Source organism: Oncorhynchus kisutch, linkage group LG28 (assembly GCF_002021735.2).
Source record: "Oncorhynchus kisutch isolate 150728-3 linkage group LG28, Okis_V2, whole genome shotgun sequence".
NCBI classification, from domain to species: Eukaryota; Metazoa; Chordata; class Actinopteri; order Salmoniformes; family Salmonidae; genus Oncorhynchus; species Oncorhynchus kisutch.
The window spans coordinates 41406886-41425224 of NC_034201.2; positions in this window are offsets into that span (position 1 = coordinate 41406886).

Sequence of the window (18339 nt, forward strand, 5' to 3'; positions counted from 1 at the left end):
TCAGTTAATAAAAAAATCTTATTTTCATTGCCTAGGAACAGTGGGTTAACTGCTTTGTTCAGGGGCAGAATGACAGATTTGTACCTTGTCAGCTTGGGGATTTGAACTTGTAACCTTTCAGTTACTAGTCCAACGCTCTAACCACTAGGCTACGCTGCCACCCCTATCAATCTACACACAACACCCCAAAATGACAAAGTAAAAACAGGTTCCAACATTCTAGCACATTTACTAGACATAAAAATGATTAACATAAGTATTCAGACCCTTTACTCAGTACTTTGTTGAAGCAACTTTGGCAGCGATTACATCCTCAAGTCTTCTTGGGTATGACGCTATAAGCTAGGCACACCTGTATTTGGGGAACTTCTCCCATTCTTCTCTGCAGATCCTCTCAAGCTATGTCAGGTTGGATGGGGATCGTTGCTGCACACCTATTTCCAGGTCTGTCCAGAGATGTTAGATCGGGTTCAAGTCTGAGCTCTGGCTGGGCCACTCAAGGGTATTCAGAGACTTGTCACGAAGCCATTCCTGCGTTGCCTTGGCTTTGTGCTTAGGGTCGTTGTTCTGTTGGAAGATTAACCTTCACCCCAGTCTGAGGTCATCAAGGATCTCTGTACTTTGCTTCGTTCATATTTGCCTCGATCCTGACTAGTCTCCTAGTCCCTGCCGCTGAAAAACATCCCCACAGCATGATGCTGCCACCACCATTCTTCACCGTAGGGATGGTGCCATGTTCCTCCAGACGTGACAGTTGCCATTCAGGCCATAGAGCTCAAGCTTGGTTTCATCAGACCAGAGAGTCTTGTTTCTCATTGTCTGAGATTCTTTCAGACCCTTTTGGCAAACTTCCGTCTGCCCACTCCACCATAAATGCCTGATTGGTGGAGTGCTGCAGAGATGGTTGTCCTTCTGGAAGGTTCTTCCATCTCCACAGAGGAACTCTAGAGCTCTGTCAGAGTGACCATTGGGTTCTTGGTCACCTCCCTTAGTAAGGCCCTTCTCCCCCGATTGCTCAGTTTCGCAGGGAAGAGTCTTGGTGGTTCCAAACTTCTTCCATTTAAGATTTTTTTATTTTTTAAATTTTATTTCACCTTTATTTAACCAGGTAGGCAAGTTGAGAACAAGTTCTCATTTACAATTGCGACCTGGCCAAGATAAAGCAAAGCAGTTCGACACATACAACGACACAGAGTTACACATGGAGTAAAACAAACATACAGTCAATAATACAGTATAAACAAGTCTATATACGATGTGAGCAAATGAGGTGAGATAAGGGAGGTAAAGGCAAAAAAAAGGCCATGGTGGCAAAGTAAATACAATATAGCAAGTAAAACAGTGTAATGGTAGATTTGCAGTGGAAGAGTGTGCAAAGTAGAAATACAAATAATGGGGTGCAAAGGAGCGCAAAATAAATAAATAAATAACATAAATACAGTAGGGAAAGAGGTAGTTGTTTTGGCTAAATTATATGTGGGCTATGTACAGGTGCAGATTCTTTGGGAATCTTTGGGAATCTCAGACGACACGGAAGAGAGGTTGAACAGGCTAGTAATAGGGGTGGCAACAATTTCGTCAGATACTTTTAGAAAGAAAGGGTCCAGATTGTCTAGCCCGGCTGATTTGTAGTGGTCCAGATTTTGCAGCTCTTTCAGAACATCAGCTGACTGGATTTGGGAGAAGGAGAAATGGGGAAGGCTTGGGCGAGTTGCTGTGGGGGGTGCAGTGCTGTTGACCGGGGTAGGAGTAGCCAGGTGGAAAGCATGGCCAGCCGTAGAAAAATGCTTATTGAAATGTGTTTCCTAACTTCAGTGCAGTGGGCAGCTGGGAGGAGGTGTTCTTATTCTCCATGGACTTTACAGTGTCCCAGAACCTTTTTGAGTTAGTGTTGCAGGAAGCAAATTTCAGCTTGAAAAAGCTAGCCTTGGCTTTTCTAACTGCCTGTGTATAATGGTTTCTAGCTTCCCTGAATAGCTGCATATCACGGGGGCTGTTCGATGCTAATGCAGAACGCCATAGGATGTTTTTGTGTTGGTTAAGGGCAGTCAGGTCTGGGGAGAACCAAGAGCTATATCTGTTCCTGGTTCTAAATTTCTTGAATGGGGCATGCTTATTTAAGATGGTTAGGAAGGCATTTTAAAAAAATATCCAGGCATCCTCTACTGACGGAATGAGATGAATATCCTTCCAGGATACCCCGGCCAGGTCGATTAGAAAGGCCTGCTCGCTGAAGTGTTTCAGGGAGCGTTTGACAGTGATGAGTGGAGGTCGTTTGACCGCAGACCGATTACGGATGCAGGCAATGAGACAGTGATCGCTGAGATCTTGGTTGAAGACAGCAGAGGTGTATTTAGAGGGCAAGTTGGTTAGGATGATATCTATGAGGGTGCCCGTGTTTAAGGCTTTGGGGCGGTACCTGGTAGGTTCATTGATAATTTGTGTGAGATTGAGGGCATCAAGCTTAGATTGTAGGATGGCTGGGGTGTTAAGCATGTTCCAGTTTAGGTCGCCTAGCAGCACGAGCTCTGAAGATAGATGGGGGGCAATCAGTTCACATATGGTGTCCAGAGCACAGCTGGGGGCAGAGGGTGGTCTATAGCAGGTGGCAACAGTGAGAGACTTGTTTTTAGAGAGGTAGAAGTTAAAATTGAAGTTAAAATAGAAAATAGAACTTCTAAAGTAGAAGTTAAAATTGTTTGGGTACAGACCTGGATAGTAGGACAGAACTCTGCAGGCTATCTTTGCAGTAGATTGCAACACCGCCCCCTTCGGCAGTTCTATCTTGTCTGAAAATGTTGTAGTTTGGGATGAAAATTTCAGAATTTTTGGTGGTCTTCCTAAGCCAGGATTCAGCCACAGCTAGAACATCCGGGTTGGCAGAGTGTACTAAAGCAGTGAATAGAACAAACTTAGGGAGGAGGCTTCTAATGTTAACATGCATGAAACCAAGGCTATTACGGTTACAGAAGTCATCAAAAGAGAGCACCTGGGGAATAGGAGTGGAGCTAGGCACTGCAGGGCCTGGATTCACCTCTACATCGCCAGAGGAACAGAGGAGGAGTAGGATAAGGGTACGGCTAAAAGCAATAAGAATTGGTCATCTAGAACGTCTGGAACAGAGAGTAAAATGAGGTTTCTGGGGGCGATAAAATAGCTTCAAGGTATAATGTACAGACAAAGGTATGGTAGGATGTGAATACAGTGGAGGTAAACCTAGGTATTGAGTGATGAAGAGAGAGATATTGTCTCTAGAAACATCATTGAAACCAAGAGATGTCATCACATGTGTGGGTGGTGGAACTAATAGGTTGGATAAGGTATAGTGAGCAGGACTAGAGGCTCTACAGTGAAATAAGCCAAAGCCAATAAACCCTAACCAGAACAGCAATGGACAAGGCATATTGACATTAAGGAGAGGCATGCTTAGTCGAGTGATCAAAAGGGTCCAGTGAGTAGAGAGGTTGGTTGGGGTCACGGGGTGGTTGGGGAAGACAGCTAGCCGGGCCATCGGTAGCAAGCTAGCATAGGATGGAGGTCTGTTATTAGCCACCTCGTGCGTTTCTGTCGGTAGGATTAGTGGGGTTCCGTGTGGTAGAGGGGATGAATCCAAATCACACAACAACAAAAAACAATAGATATAGTTATAGAGGCCCAAGAAAAAATAATGATGTTCTTGGAGACCTTCGATGCTGCAGGCATTGTTTGGTACACTTTCCCAGATCTGTGCCTCCACACAATCCTGTCTCGGAGCTCTACGGACAATTTTTTCAACCTCGTGGCTTGGTTATTGCTCTGACATGCACTGACATGTCTTTTAATTGTCTGCACCTGTCTGAAAATGTGGGCACAATCAGAATGTAGACAAGATCAGGGCAAAGGACGCAAGTTAGAACCAGGTATAAACGGGGCTTTAGTTATTTCTTGCTTTTCTAAAGTCTACTAACCTTGCCAGCAGGCATGCCAGCTAAGATAGTTATACAAGCTAACTACTCTAACATGATTGATAGCTTGAAATTACTTCTTGGTAGCTGTTAGGAGGTTGGGACCTATCTAGGCTAACTTCATAAAATTGCTAGGTGACAAGTAGTATTACTAGCCACAAAAACATAAAAAATTATAATATACAAAAATATATATAATGAAATTAAAAAGAGGACAAATGTGAGGTGGCAGAAGCCCCTGTGCCCCTATGTACATGGCAATTCTGATTACATGGTCTTAAATAGAGAAATATCAATACAAAGTAACAACGTAAACTTAACCAACAATTGTATCATCAGTAAAATTGCATCAATGTGCCTGATACTCTTCTGGGGCATGTCACTGAATGATCATTTTAAAAAGCACATCACTGAATGAATACTGGACGTAAATCAAACTCAAATCTCCAAGAGTCCTGTGTCTGACAGGAAAAATACTATTTTGACTCTTCACTCCTCAGTGTACTTTAGGTCTTCTTTCTTTGAGAGCCACTAAGACATAGAGATAAGAATAAGGCACACACCTTTTCCCTTTAACCCTCCCTTCCTCAACACCCAGAAATGTGTTTACCAAATCCACAGGGGAGATTTCAATACATTCATACTGTACAATACTATACTATGTGCCAGGTGGGAGAGAGACAAACAAACCCTTCCACCTAAGAATAACTTATGTTTTTACCTCAAAGGCATATTTAAATTCATGAGCAAAAAAGAGCGAAAACAAAGCTCAGCGCAGGCACAGTATTTCCTCAGTCTTCCTTATTAGAAAGAACAATGCAGCATTTGTCTGTGATGTGTTCTAGTAAATAGTGCGCTACCACCGTGGGTCATTATAATGGCTCGGGGAGAGAGCTGGAGGATATGTTGACACTGAAGGATGAATCTAGGAATCCAGTCGAGATTGGACGGTGGTATATGACCGTGTTATATGTACACACACAGTAGCGGGTGGCCTAAAGGGATCTGTAATTGAACTCAATGAGGCTGCGAGCCACATAACAAAGCGGGAGCACTAATGTCTTGTCATAATTGCTTTGGGGAGCTCCGCGATCTGGCCTGAGTACATCTCCCCCCTGGAACACCATGTTCTGTCTTTTTGCCAATGGCTTATCAGCTTAATGAATGTGACAAAGACCGTGTTTTATTCTAACAAGCCTGTTCACTGGATAGAAGTGTCCTGTTCTGCTAGAAAAGCCAATGATACAGAGTCATTAACATGTAATGTGTAAATAAAACTGTATTTTCTGTCATGTAATAATGTGTATAGAAGTAACATGCATGTGAAATGTATGAATAGTGTATATGTAACAAAATAGCTGTAAACAAAAAAACTCACATGTAAATGTAACAGTATGGTAATGCTTTGCAGTACACCAATGTTTGAATATGGGGAAACATTCCAATCGCTAATATCATGGTTCGACATTAACAGCAGAATACTCGTTTTTTTAATGAATATATATTTTATTGGCCCATCCACTATGCTTCAGTTTACAACTCCAAACCCAACACGGGTGTCTGTGGCCAAGGAGCTCACAAACTGGTTGAATCAACGTTGTTTCAACGTCATTTGGCAACATATTGTCAAGTGGAATCTACGTGTAAAATACTTTGGATTTGAAATAAGTCAACACCAACTGATGTTTTGAGGGTGAAATTTCAACCACAGGAACATGTCATCGTGGAAATCAAATTTCAACATAGACAAACCTTCTATAAAATATGTTGAATTTGTACCTTTACAACAACGTCAGATCTTCAACGTTATATCCACCTCCTACAGGATAATTGATCTATCTACAGCTATCCTGTTGTTCTCCAATCCAGAGTTTTAACCAAGCTAGCCCTGCTTAGCAATGTCACTAACTATTACCAATGCGCTATCGTGTGAGCGATTGCTGAGAGAGCTCCACTTAAAAACAACAGATTCACTGTTGCTATCGAAGTCATTCTAAAGGGTAGGTTTAACAGAGCAAATGAAATGTCACCATACTCTAACCCTCATATAGCATCAATAAGACTATTTAGGCCTATTTAGTATTTGCAAAGTCATCAACAGTTATTGTTTCAATTCAACCCAGAATTAAACTAAAAATAGACCATTACAATAGGCCTCGAGTTTCAAGCTCTGGTTTTATCAGCGGCAGGGACAGTTCAACAAAGTACTGAGTAAAGGGTCTGAATACATTTGTATTTTTAATGTTTGCAAAAATGTAAAAAAAAATCTGTTTTTGCTTTGTCATTATGGGGTATTGTGTATAGATTGATGAAGGGGAAAAAACTATTTCATCAATTTTAGAATAAGGCTGTAAAGTAACAACATATGGAAAAAGCCAAAGGGTCTGAATACTTTCTGAATGCGCTATAATGGTTGAAAACACAGTGATATACATTTGGGTGACAACTGAACCAAAAATATGACATTGGAATTGTGATTGTCAACGTCTCAACCAAATATTACCCAATCATCCACATTGAAAAACTTCTTGGTGTGCCCAGGTGTTTGATAAACGGCATTGGCACTTGAATTTGAACCGGTGCTCTGCTCAGATGACATGAAAATAGAGCTCTTTGGCCACACACACCAGCAGTGGGTTTGGCGTTAAAAAACTGAAGGATATGCAGAAAAGTACATAGCTCATACCTACAGTTAAATATGGCAGTGGAACTTTGATGTTATGAGGCTACTTTGCATCAATTAGTCCTTGGGTCCTTGTTAAGGTCAATGGCATCCTAAACTTTACCAAGTCAATCAAATCACATTTTATTGGTCACATACACATGGTTAGCAGATGCTATTGCGAATGTAGTGAAATGCTTGTGCTTCTAGTTATGACAGTGCAGCAATATCTAATATGCAATCTAACAATTCCACATCAACGACCTAGTACACACAAATCTAAGTAAAGGAATGGAATACGAATATATACATATAAATACATGGATGAGCGATGGCAGACGGCCATAGGCAAGATGCAATAAAAGGTCTAAAATACAGTAGATACATATGAGATGAATAATGCAAGATATACAAACATTATTAAAGTGGCATTATTAGAGTAACTAGTGATCAAAGTGGCCAATTATTTCAAGTCTGTATCTAGGCAGCAGCCTCTCTGTGTTAGTGATAACTGTTTAAAAAGATTTCGGGATCGGTGTCCCTTCCATGGGACGGTTGAGCTAATGTAGGCCAATTCGATTAGCATGAGGTTGTAAGTAACAAGAACATTTCCAGGACATAGACATATCTGATATTGGCAGAAAGCTTAAATTTGTGTTAATTTAACTGCGCTGTCCAATTTACAGCAGCTATTACAGTGAAAGAATGCCATGCTACTGTTTGAGGAGAGTGCACCATTTTGAACATGAAAAGTTGTAAAGAAACAAATTAGGCACATTTGGGCAGTCTTGACAAAATATTTTTAAAAGAAATTCAATGGTTCATTGGATCAGTCTAAAGCTTTGCACATACACTGCTGCCATCTAGTAGCCAAAATCTAAATTGCACCTGGGCTGGAATAATACACTGTGGCCTTTCTCTACAATTCAAAGATGATGGTACAAAAAAATACGAAAGAGCAGTTGTTTTTTTCTTTGTATTATCTTTTACCAGATCTATTGTGTTATATTCTCCTACATTCCTTTCACATCTCCACAACTTCAAAGTGTATCCTTTCAAATGGTACCAAGAAAATGCATATCCTTGCTTCAGGGCCTGAGCTACAGGCAGTTAGATTTGGGTATGTCATTTTAGGTAAAAATGAAAAAAGGGGGATCCTGAGATAGAAGCTGTTTTTCAGTCTCTCGGTCCTAGCTTTGATGCACCTGTACTGACCTCGCCTTCTGGATGGTAGTGGGATGAACAGGCAGTGGCTCGGGTGGTTGTTGTCCTTGATGATCTTTTTGGCCTTCCTGTGATATCGGGTGTAGTAGGTGTCCTGGAGGGCAGGTAGTTTGCCCCCGGTGATGTGTTGTGCAGACTGCACCACACTCTGGAGAGCCTTGCTGTTGTGGGCGGTGCAGTTGCCATACCAGGCGGTGATACAGCCCAACAGGATGCTCTCAATTGTGCATCTGTAAAAGTTTCTTCAGGTTGTTCTTCAGCCTCCTGAGGTTGGAGAGGCGCTGTTACACGTTCTTCACCACACTGTCTGTGTGGGTGGAACATTTCAGTTTGTCTGTGATGCGAACGCTGAGGAACTTGAAGCTTTCCACCTTCTCCACTCCTGTCCCTTCGATATGAATATGGGGGTGCTCCCTCTGCTGTTTCCTGAAGTCCACAATCCCTCCTTTGTTTCGTTGACCTTGAGTGAGAGAGGTTGTTTTCCAGACACCACACTCTGATTGCCCTCACCTCCTCCCTATTGGCTGTCTCATCATTGTTGGTAATCAAACCTACTACTGTTGTGTCGTCTGCAAACTTGATGATTGAGTTGGAGGCGTGCATTGCCACACAGTCATGGGTGAACAGGGAGTACAGGAGGGGGGCTGAGCATGCACCCTTGTAGGGCCCAAGTGTTGAGGATCAGCTAAGTGGAGGTGTTTTGCTACCTTCACCACTAGGGGTGGCCTGTCAGGAAGTCCAGGACCCAATTGCACAGGAAAGGGGATGACCCAGGGCCTCAAGCTTAATGATGAGCTTGAAGGGTACTATGGTGTTGAATGCTGAGCTATAGTCAATGAACAGCATTCTTATGTAGGTATTCCTCTTGTCCAGATGGGTTAGGGCAGTGTGCAGTGTGATGGCGATTGTATCGTCTGTGGACCTATTGGAGTGGTAAGCAAATTGAAGTGGGTCTAGAGTGGCAGGTAAGGTGGAGGTGAAATTATCCTTGACTAGTCTCTCAAAGCACTTCATGATCACAGAAGTGAGTGCTATGGGCCGATAGTCATTTAGTTCAGTTACCTTGGCCTTCATGGGTACAGGAACAATGGTGGCCATCTTGAAGCATGTGGGGACAGCAGACTGGGATGAGGAGAGATTGAATATGTCCGTAAACCCACCAGCCAGCTGGTCTGCGCATGCTCTGAGGACGCGGATAGGGACGCCGTCTAGGCCAGCAGCCTTGCGAGGGTTAACACGTTTAAACGTCTTACTCACTTCGGGCCACGGAGAAGGAGAGCCCACAGTCCTTGGTAGTGGGCCATGCAAGGTAAGTTATAATAGTCACAGTAGGTACAACATCTCCAATACACTTCCTTATAAACTCACTCACCGAATCAGCGAATACGTCAATAATATTCTCTGACGCTATCCAGAACATGTCCCAGTCCGCGTGATCAAAACAATCTTGAAGCGTGGTTTCCGATTGGTCAGACTAGCATTGAATAGTCCTTAGCACGGGTACATCCTGTTTTAGTTTTTCCCTATAGGAAGGGAGGAGAAAAATGGAGTCGTGGTCAGATTTGCCGAAAGGAGGGCGGGGGAGAGCCTTGTATGCATCGCAGAAGTTAGAGTAGCAGTGATCCAGTGTTTTACCAGCGCGAGTGCTACAGTCAATTTGCTGAATTTAGGTAGCCATATACACAAATTTGCTTTGTTAAAATCCCCAGCCCACAATAAATGCAGCCTCTGTATAGATATACTGTATGGTTTCCAGTTTGCATAAAGTCCAATGAAGTTCCTTGAGGGCCATCGTGGTATCAGCTTAAGGGGGGATATACCCGGCATTTGATTGTGAGGAATTCTAGGTCAGGTGAACAAAAGGACTTGAGTTCCTGTATGTTGTTACAATTACACCATAAGAAGTTAATCATTAAATATACACCCCCACCCTTCTTCTTCCTGGAGAAGAAGGGCAGAGCGACATCACAAATAATTTTTCGTAGAGCGACATCACAAAGAATCCAAGTGGCTGTAACAACTCTGACAGCATATCCCGAGAGAGGCATGTTTCCGTGAAACAGAGTATGTTACAATCCCTGATATCTTTCTGGAAAGCAACCCTTGCCCTAATTTCCTCTACCTTGTTATCTAGAGACTGGACATTAGCAAGTAATATACTTAGAAGTCGTAGCTGATGTGCACGCCTCCGAAGTCTGACCAGAAGACCGCTCCGTCTACCTCTTCTCTGGCGGCGTTGTTTTGGGTCAGCCTCTGGAATCAGTTCAAATACCCTGGTTGGTTCGGACAAGGTTTCACTTCGGGAAAGTCGTATTCCTGGTCGCAGTGATGGTAAGTTGACGTCGTTCTGATATTCAATAGTTCTTCCCGGCTGTATGTAAAACACTTAAGATTTTCTGAGCTAACAATGTAAGAAATAATTCATTTAAAAAAATGCTGCAAAGTTTTCTATGGACTAGAAGCGAAGGAGCCCTCTCTGTTGCCGCCATCTTGTACCGGTACCAGTACCAGGACATTTTAACCAAAAGCATGGTTGCCTCTTCCAGGAGGCTGACACTTGGCCGCAACATCAAGTGAATCTTCCAACAAGACAGTAATCCCCAAGCACTAATCAGAATCAATAAAGAAATGGTTACTAAGATCCCAACCAATTTGTTCTCCAATCTCAGAAAACATTTTAGAAAAATGCTGTGTCATCATTATCCTCGCAAAGGGAGCTAGAGTATTGAACACAGGGGGGCCAATAATTGTGTTTTTTAAAATTACAAAATCTCTCTTGCTGAGCGATTGTATTACTATAAAATAATATAAGTTCCACATTGATTTTGAGCATCCAAAACAACCTAGCTCAGTATTTGTGTTATTTATTTTAGTCTTTTTTTTACTCATCTTTATCAAGGGTAACAAAAATGATGGACCTGACTGTAACTCATTTGATAATTTACACTGTGTACTGTATCTCCATATGAAAGGGTTACCCTATCAATGTAAATAGTCCGGTGACTATTTGATTAATTTGATTAATTGTTCAGTAGTTATAGCTTGGAGGTAGAAGCTGTTAAGGAGCCGTTTGGTAGCGCTCTGGTACCGCTTGCCATGTGGTAGCAGAGCACATGGGTGAGTGGAGTCTCTTACAATTTTTGCCGCTTTCCTCTGACATCGCCTATTTACTAGGTCCACGATGGCAGGAAGCTCTTTTCCAAGATGGCGCAGCAGTAAGACTTTTTTTTTTGTCCCATGTAAATATTCAGTCTTTTTCATTTTTTTGTATACATTTCATTACATTTCAATGTCTTTTTTCCATTTTCGAATTAAATATACCTTCCTGCAACCTGCCTCACCCAATGTAGTACGGATCTGCTATTTTTTAGACCTTATAACTGGAACCTCCATCAGAAGCTAGCCATCATAAGCTAGCCAGCTAATTAGCTACTAGCTATTTAGTCATTGTTAGCCACTGCTAGCAGTCTTTACCTTTAGCTCGGACACCAGCCAATTTAGCCCGGATAATACAGCGTGATTACAGCGTGCCCTGAGCATATCGGACTGCTTTTTTCCCACTACATCACCGGATTCCTGCCGCAAGCTCTGGACCATTACACCGGATCTTCGCAGCTAGCTAGCTGCTACCGAGTGGCTATTGTGGCTAACTCCCTTGTCCAGAAGCATGCACCAGTTAGCCTCAAGCTTGTCTCGAGCTAGGCCCATCTCCCGGCTAGCAAACAAAGTACACTAACTACAATAGCTCTCTTGCCAATTGGCCTGGACACTTTGTCGACACTGAGCCCCGCTGATCCATCATGACTGGTCTGCTGGCCTCTGCATCGTGGATGTTGGTGTAGATCCATCTGCTATCCCCGGCCCGCTAGCTTCCTGAACGCCATGTCTCCTGCTCGCCTAGTGTAGTAATCGACTACCGAACGGCTCCCTGTTTCATCTATTGCTGCTCATTGGACCCTATAATCACTCGGCTACACAGCTGATGCCTGCTGGACTGTTCATTAACACGGTACTTCATTTCATCTGTCGGCCGTAGCCTCGAACTCAGGCCCTGTGTGTAGCTAACTGACCCTCTCTGCCCATTCATTGTAATTTACCTGTTGTTGTTGTCTTAGCTGTTTACCAGTTGTTGTCTCACCCTTTGTTGTCTTATCTCTCCCAATCAACACCTGTGATTGCTTAATGCCTCTCTCTAATGTCAATATTCCTTGTATATTGTTGTTTAGGGCAGCTCTCATTGTTTTATTTTACTGCGGAACCCCTAGTCCTGCTCAACATACCCTCAGATAGCCCCCTTGTCCCGCCCCCCACACATGTGGAGACCGCACCTAGCATATCTGGCACCTCCAGAGATGCAACCTCTCTCATCTTCACTCAATGCCTAGGTTTACCCCCACTGTACTCGCACCCTACCATACCCTTGTCTGTACACTATGCCCTGAATCTATCCTAGCACGCCCAGAAATCTATTCCTTTAATTCTCTGTTCCCGAAGCATGAGACGACCAGTTCTTATAGCCTTTAGTCGTACCCTCATCCTACCTCTGGTGATGTAGAGGTCAACCCAGGCCCTGTGTGTCCCCAGGCACATTTGTTGACTTCTGCAACTGTAAAAGCCTTCGGTTTATGCAAGTTAACATCAGAAGCCTCCTCCCTAAATGTGCTTTATTCACTGCTTTAGCACACTCCGCCAACGCTGATATCCTAGCTGTGTCTAAATCCTGGCTTAGGAAGGCCACCTTCCAAAAATTCTGAAATTTCCATCCCCAATTACAACATTTTCCATCAAGACAGAACTACCAAAGGAGGCGGAATTGCAATCTACTGTAGAGATAGCCTGCAGACTTCTGTCATACTATCCTGGTCTATGCCCAAACATTTCTAGCTTCTAATTTTAAAGATCCCATCTCTCCAGAAATAAGTCCCTCACTGTTGAAGCTTGTTTACAGTCCCCCCTCAGCTTGCAGCTGTGCCCTGGACCCCATATTTGAATTGATTGCCCCCCCATCTATCGTAAGAGTTTGTACCTCTAGGTGACCTAAACTGGGATAGGCTTAACACCCCGGACATCCTACAGTCTAAGATAGATGCCCTCAATCTCAAACAAATTATCAAGTAACCTACCAGGTACAAGCCTAAATCCGTAAACACAGGCACCCTCATAGATATCATCCTGACCAACTCGCCCTCTAAATACACCTCTGCTGTTATCAACCAGGATCTCAGCAATCACTACCTCATTGCCTGCATGCGTAATGGGTCCCCGGTCAAACGCTCCCTAAAACACTTCAGCGAGCAGGCCTTTCTAATCGACCTGACCCGGGTATCCTGGAAGGATATTGAACTCATCCCATCAGTAGAGGATGCCTGGATGTTCTTTAAAAGTGCTTTCCTCACCATCTTAAATAAGCATGCCCCTTTCAAAAAATGTAGAACTAAGAACAGATATAGCCCTTGGTTCACTACAGACTTGACTGCCCTTGACCTGCACAAAAACGCCCTGGCATACTGCACTAGCATCGAATAGTCCCCGCGATATGCAACTTTTCAGTGAAGTCAGGAACCAATACATACAGTCAGTTAGTAAAGCAAAGGCTAGCTTTTTCAAACAGATATTTGCATCCTTTTGCACTAATTCCAAAAGGTTTTGGAAGACTGTAAAGTCCATGGAGAATAAGAGCACCTCCTCCCAGCTGCCCACTGCACTGAGACTAGGAAACACTGTTACCACTGATGAATCCACGATAATCAAGAATATCAAGAAGCATTTCTCTACGGCTGGCCATGCTTTCCACCTGGCTACCCCAACCCCGGCCAACAGCTTTGCACCGCCCACAGCAACTGGCCCAAGAACTGCAAAATTGGGATGCCTACAAATCAGCTGGGCTAGACAATCTGGACCCTCTCTTCCTAAAATGATCTGTTGCCATTGTTGCAACCCCTATTACTAGTCAGTTCAACCTCCCTTCCGTATCGTCTGAGATTCCTATAGATTGGAAAGCAGTTGTGGTCATTCCCCTCTTCTCAGATAGAGTTCAGTGTGTCAAATCGGAGGGCCTGTTGTCCGGACCTCTGGCAGTCTCTATGGGGGTGCCACAGGGTTCAATTCTCAGGCCGACTCTTTTCTCTGTATATATCAAGATGTCGCTCTTGCTGCAGGTGATTCTTTGATTCACCTCTTCGCAGATGACACCATTTTGTATACATTTGGCCCTTCTTTGGACACTGTGAACAAACCTCCAAACGAGCTTCAACTCCATACAACTCTCCTTCCGTGGCCTCCAACTGCTCTTAAATGCTAGTAAAACTAAATGCATGCTCTTCAACCAATTGCTGCCCGCACCAACCCGCCCAACTAGCATCACTACTCTGGACGGTTCTGACTTAAAATATGTTGACAACAAAATGCCTAGGTGTCTGGCTAGACTGTAAACTCTACTTCCAGACTCAAATTAAGCATCTCCAATCCAAAGTTAAATGTAGAATCGGCTTCCTATTTTGCAACAAAGCATCCTTCACTCATGCTGCCAAACATACTCTCGTAAAACTGACTACCCTACCGATCCTTGACGCAGATGTAATTTACAAAATAGCCTCCAACACTCTACTCAGCAAATTGGATGCAGTCTATCACAGTGCCATCCGTTTTTTCACCAAAGCCCCATATACTACCCACCACTGCGACCTTTATGCTCTCGTTGGCTGGTCCTCGCTACATATTTGTCGCCAAACCTACTGGCTCCAGGTCATCGGTCTTTGCTCGGTAAGGCTCCGCCTTATCTCAGCTCACTGGTAACCATAGCAACACCCATCCTTAGCATGCGCTCCAGCAGGTATATTTCACTGGTCATCCCCAAAGCCAACAACTCCTTTGGCTGCCTTTCCTTCCAGTTCTCTGCTGGGAATGACTGGAACGAATTGCAAAAATCACTGAAGTTGGAGCCTTACGTATATCTCCCTCACTAACTTTAAGTGTCAGCTGTCAGAGCAACTTACCGATCGCTTCAGCTGTAAACAGCCTATCTGTAAATTTCCCATCCAACCAACTACCTACCTCATCATATTTGTTTTTGTTTTTCTGCTCTTTTGTACACCATTATTTGTACTTGCACATCCTCATCTGCACATATATCACTCCAGTGTAAATTGCTAAATTGTAATTACTTCGCCACTATTGGACTATTTATTGCCTTACCTCCTTACTTCATTTACACACTCCTTACTTCATTCTATTGTGTTATTGACTGTATGTTTGTTTATACCTCTGCGTTATTGTTTTCGTCGCACTGCTTTGCTTTATCTTGGCCAGGTCGCAGTTGTAAATGAGAACTTGTTCTCAACTGGCCGACCTGGTTATTAAGTAAAGGTGAAATAAAAAAAATAAAAAGCTTGGCACTAGTGATGTACTGGGCCATACACGCTACCCTCTGTAGCTCCTTATGGTCAGATTTTTTTAAATAACTCTTTATTTATTTTACCTTTATTTAACCAGGCAAGTCAGTTAAGAACACATTCTTATTTTCAATGACAGCCTAGGAACAGTGGGTTAACTGCCTGTTCAGGGGCAGAACGACAGATTTGTACCTTGTCAGCTCGGGGGTTTGAACTCACAACCTTCCGGTTACTAGTCCAATGCTCTAACCACTAGGCTACGCTGCCGCCCCTACCAGGAGTGTCAGAATGCTCTCGATGGTGAAGCTGTATAACTTTTTGAGTGGCCATCTTTTCAGTGTCCTGAGGGAGAAAAGGTGTTGTCGTGCCCTCTTCACAACTGTCTTGGTGTGTTTAGAGCATGATAGTTTGTTTATGATGTGGGGGCCTGTTTCAGCACTCTCTTTCCTCTAGTCCACAATCAGCTCCTTTGTCTTGCTCACATTGATGGAGAGGTTGTTGTCCTGGCACCGCACGGCCAGGTCTCTGACCTCCTCCTTATAGGCTGTCTCATCGTTGTCGGTGATCAGGCCTACCACTGTTGTGTCGTCAGCAAACTTAATGATGGTGTTGGAGTCGTGTTTAAGCTTAAGACGTGTGCAATTCATTTCCCCCTAAACTAATTGCATTGGATACATGCCTGTCTATACTTAAATGCAGCTAAAGCTTAAGATCTATGTCCTTTCATTTTCCACTAGAACTAACAGCATTGGAGATCTGCCTTCTCTCCCTCCCTTTTTCCTAAGCTCCAGTCGCCTCTGACACACCTCACTGCTCTCTCAAAAAATACTGGATACTGTAGGCTACCTATGGGACACCATTAAATGTGCAGTGGTCTATTCATCCCACCATTACATTGGTCGATTTTTTTCTGTAGTCAATGACCAAAAACGCCGTCTTGGGTTGAATGGGTTGAATGTTATTAGTGTTTTTCATAATTTCATAATTAATCACGTTTTTTAAAATTACGATGAGTATCCGGGGTTTCTATGTCAAACAGTTTTGTTACATTTAAGTATTCTGTGATGTATATAAAGTGTAATACTTGAAAGCAAAGTCAAAATGTAATACATTACAACTCTATATCTGACATGGTACAGATGTCCTATTTTTTTAAAGCCCATAACCATTTGTGTGAGGTGTATACTTTTGTTTCAATGTAGATCTTTAAAACTACAAAGAATCACTCTGTTTGACCCTAATTTAGCCCACTGCAGTAAAAGTTTAACCCTATAGCTTTTGGCCAGCTCGTCCTATGGACGGAAGAGTCTATTTAATGAATGATTTTTTTATATCTGCGTTTCACAGGTTTGATCAGATGCACCAGGTTTGATCAGATGCACCAGGTTTGATCAGATGCACCAGGTTTGATCAGATGCACCAGGTTTGATCAGATGCACCAGGTTTGATCAGATGCACCAGGTTTGATCAGATGCACCAGGTTTGATCAGATGCACCAGGTTTGATCAGATGCACCAGGTTTGATCAGATGCACCAGGTTTGATCAGATGCACCAGGTTTGATCAGATGCACCAGGTTTGATCAGATGCACCAGGTTTGATCAGATGCACCAGGTTTGATCAGATGCACCAGGTTTGATCAGATGCACCAGGTTTGATCAGATGCACCAGGTTTGAAATATTTGCATGTGGATGGAAAGGCAGATGTCAAATTATGTATCCTTGATAGTATTTGTATTAATTAATTAGCTGGTTAGTTATTTTCCTCTGGAATGGTATTTGCAGTGGTGTAACTACTGCTGTGCTACACATGACTGGGCCCGGCTGTAAGCTTCTGATGATATGATTAATCAACTACAGATGTGTGTTGGCATCATGCCGTCGTCACCAAGTCATATGTGGACTAATTTCTTGTGACAGAAAGCACAACAATTGTGGGCTATATGATAGATAACCGCTTCCTATAAGTAATCCATATTTCAATCCAGATTATAAAGCAGATTTGAACATCCAATTGTTTTAGTTTATTTCAAATTGAATTCCCACTTGTTGACACCTTACTATAAACTTTGGATGTGAATTTGACATATTGCTTCTTTTGCATTGTTCTGTGTTGAATTTGAGTAAAATACCATTTAGTCACCCATGTTTTTTAATCATACATTTTTGTCAAAAACTGATTGAAATTTCAGGTTTACAATGCCTTCAGAAAGTATTCACACATATTTACTTTTGATGTTGTGTTACAAAGTGTGATTAAAATGTCAATTTTCTGTCACCGGTCTAAACAAAATACTCTGTAATGTTAAACTGGAAGAACATTCTAACATTTGTAAAAATATATATATATACTGCTCAAAAAAATAAAGGGAACACTAAAATAACACATGAAATATTCTTATTAAATACTTTTTTCTTTACATAGTTGAATGTGCTGACAACAAAATCACACAAAAATGATCAATGGAGATCAAATTTATCAACCCATGGAGGTCTGGATTTGGAGTCACACTCAAAATTAAAGTGGAAAACCACACTACAGGCTGATCCAACTTTAATGTAATGTCAAAATGAGGCTCAGTAGTGTGTGTGGCCTTCACGTGCCTGTATGACCTCCCTACAACGCCTGGGCATGCTCCTGATGAGGGGGCGGATGGTCTCCTGAGGGATCTCCTCCCAGACCTGGACTAAAGCATCCGCCAACTCCTGGACAGTCTGTGGTGCAACGTGGCGTTGGTGGATGGAGCGAGACATGATGTCCCATATGTGCTCAATTGGATTCAGGTCTGGGGAACGGGCGGGCCAGTCCATAGCATCAATGCCTTCCTCTTGCAGGAACTGCTGACACACTCGAGCCACATGAGGTCTAGCATTGTCTTGCATTAGGGGGAACCCAGGGCCAACCACACCAGCATATGGTCTCACAAGGTGTCTGAGGATCTCATCTCGGTACCTAATGATGGCAGTCAGGCTACCTCTGGCGAGCACATGGAGGGCTGTGCGGCCCCCCAAAGAAATGCCACCCCACACTATGACTGACCCACCGCCAAACTGGATGCTGGAGGATGTTGCAGGCAGCAGAACGTTCTCCACGGTGTCTCCAGACTCTGTCACGTCTG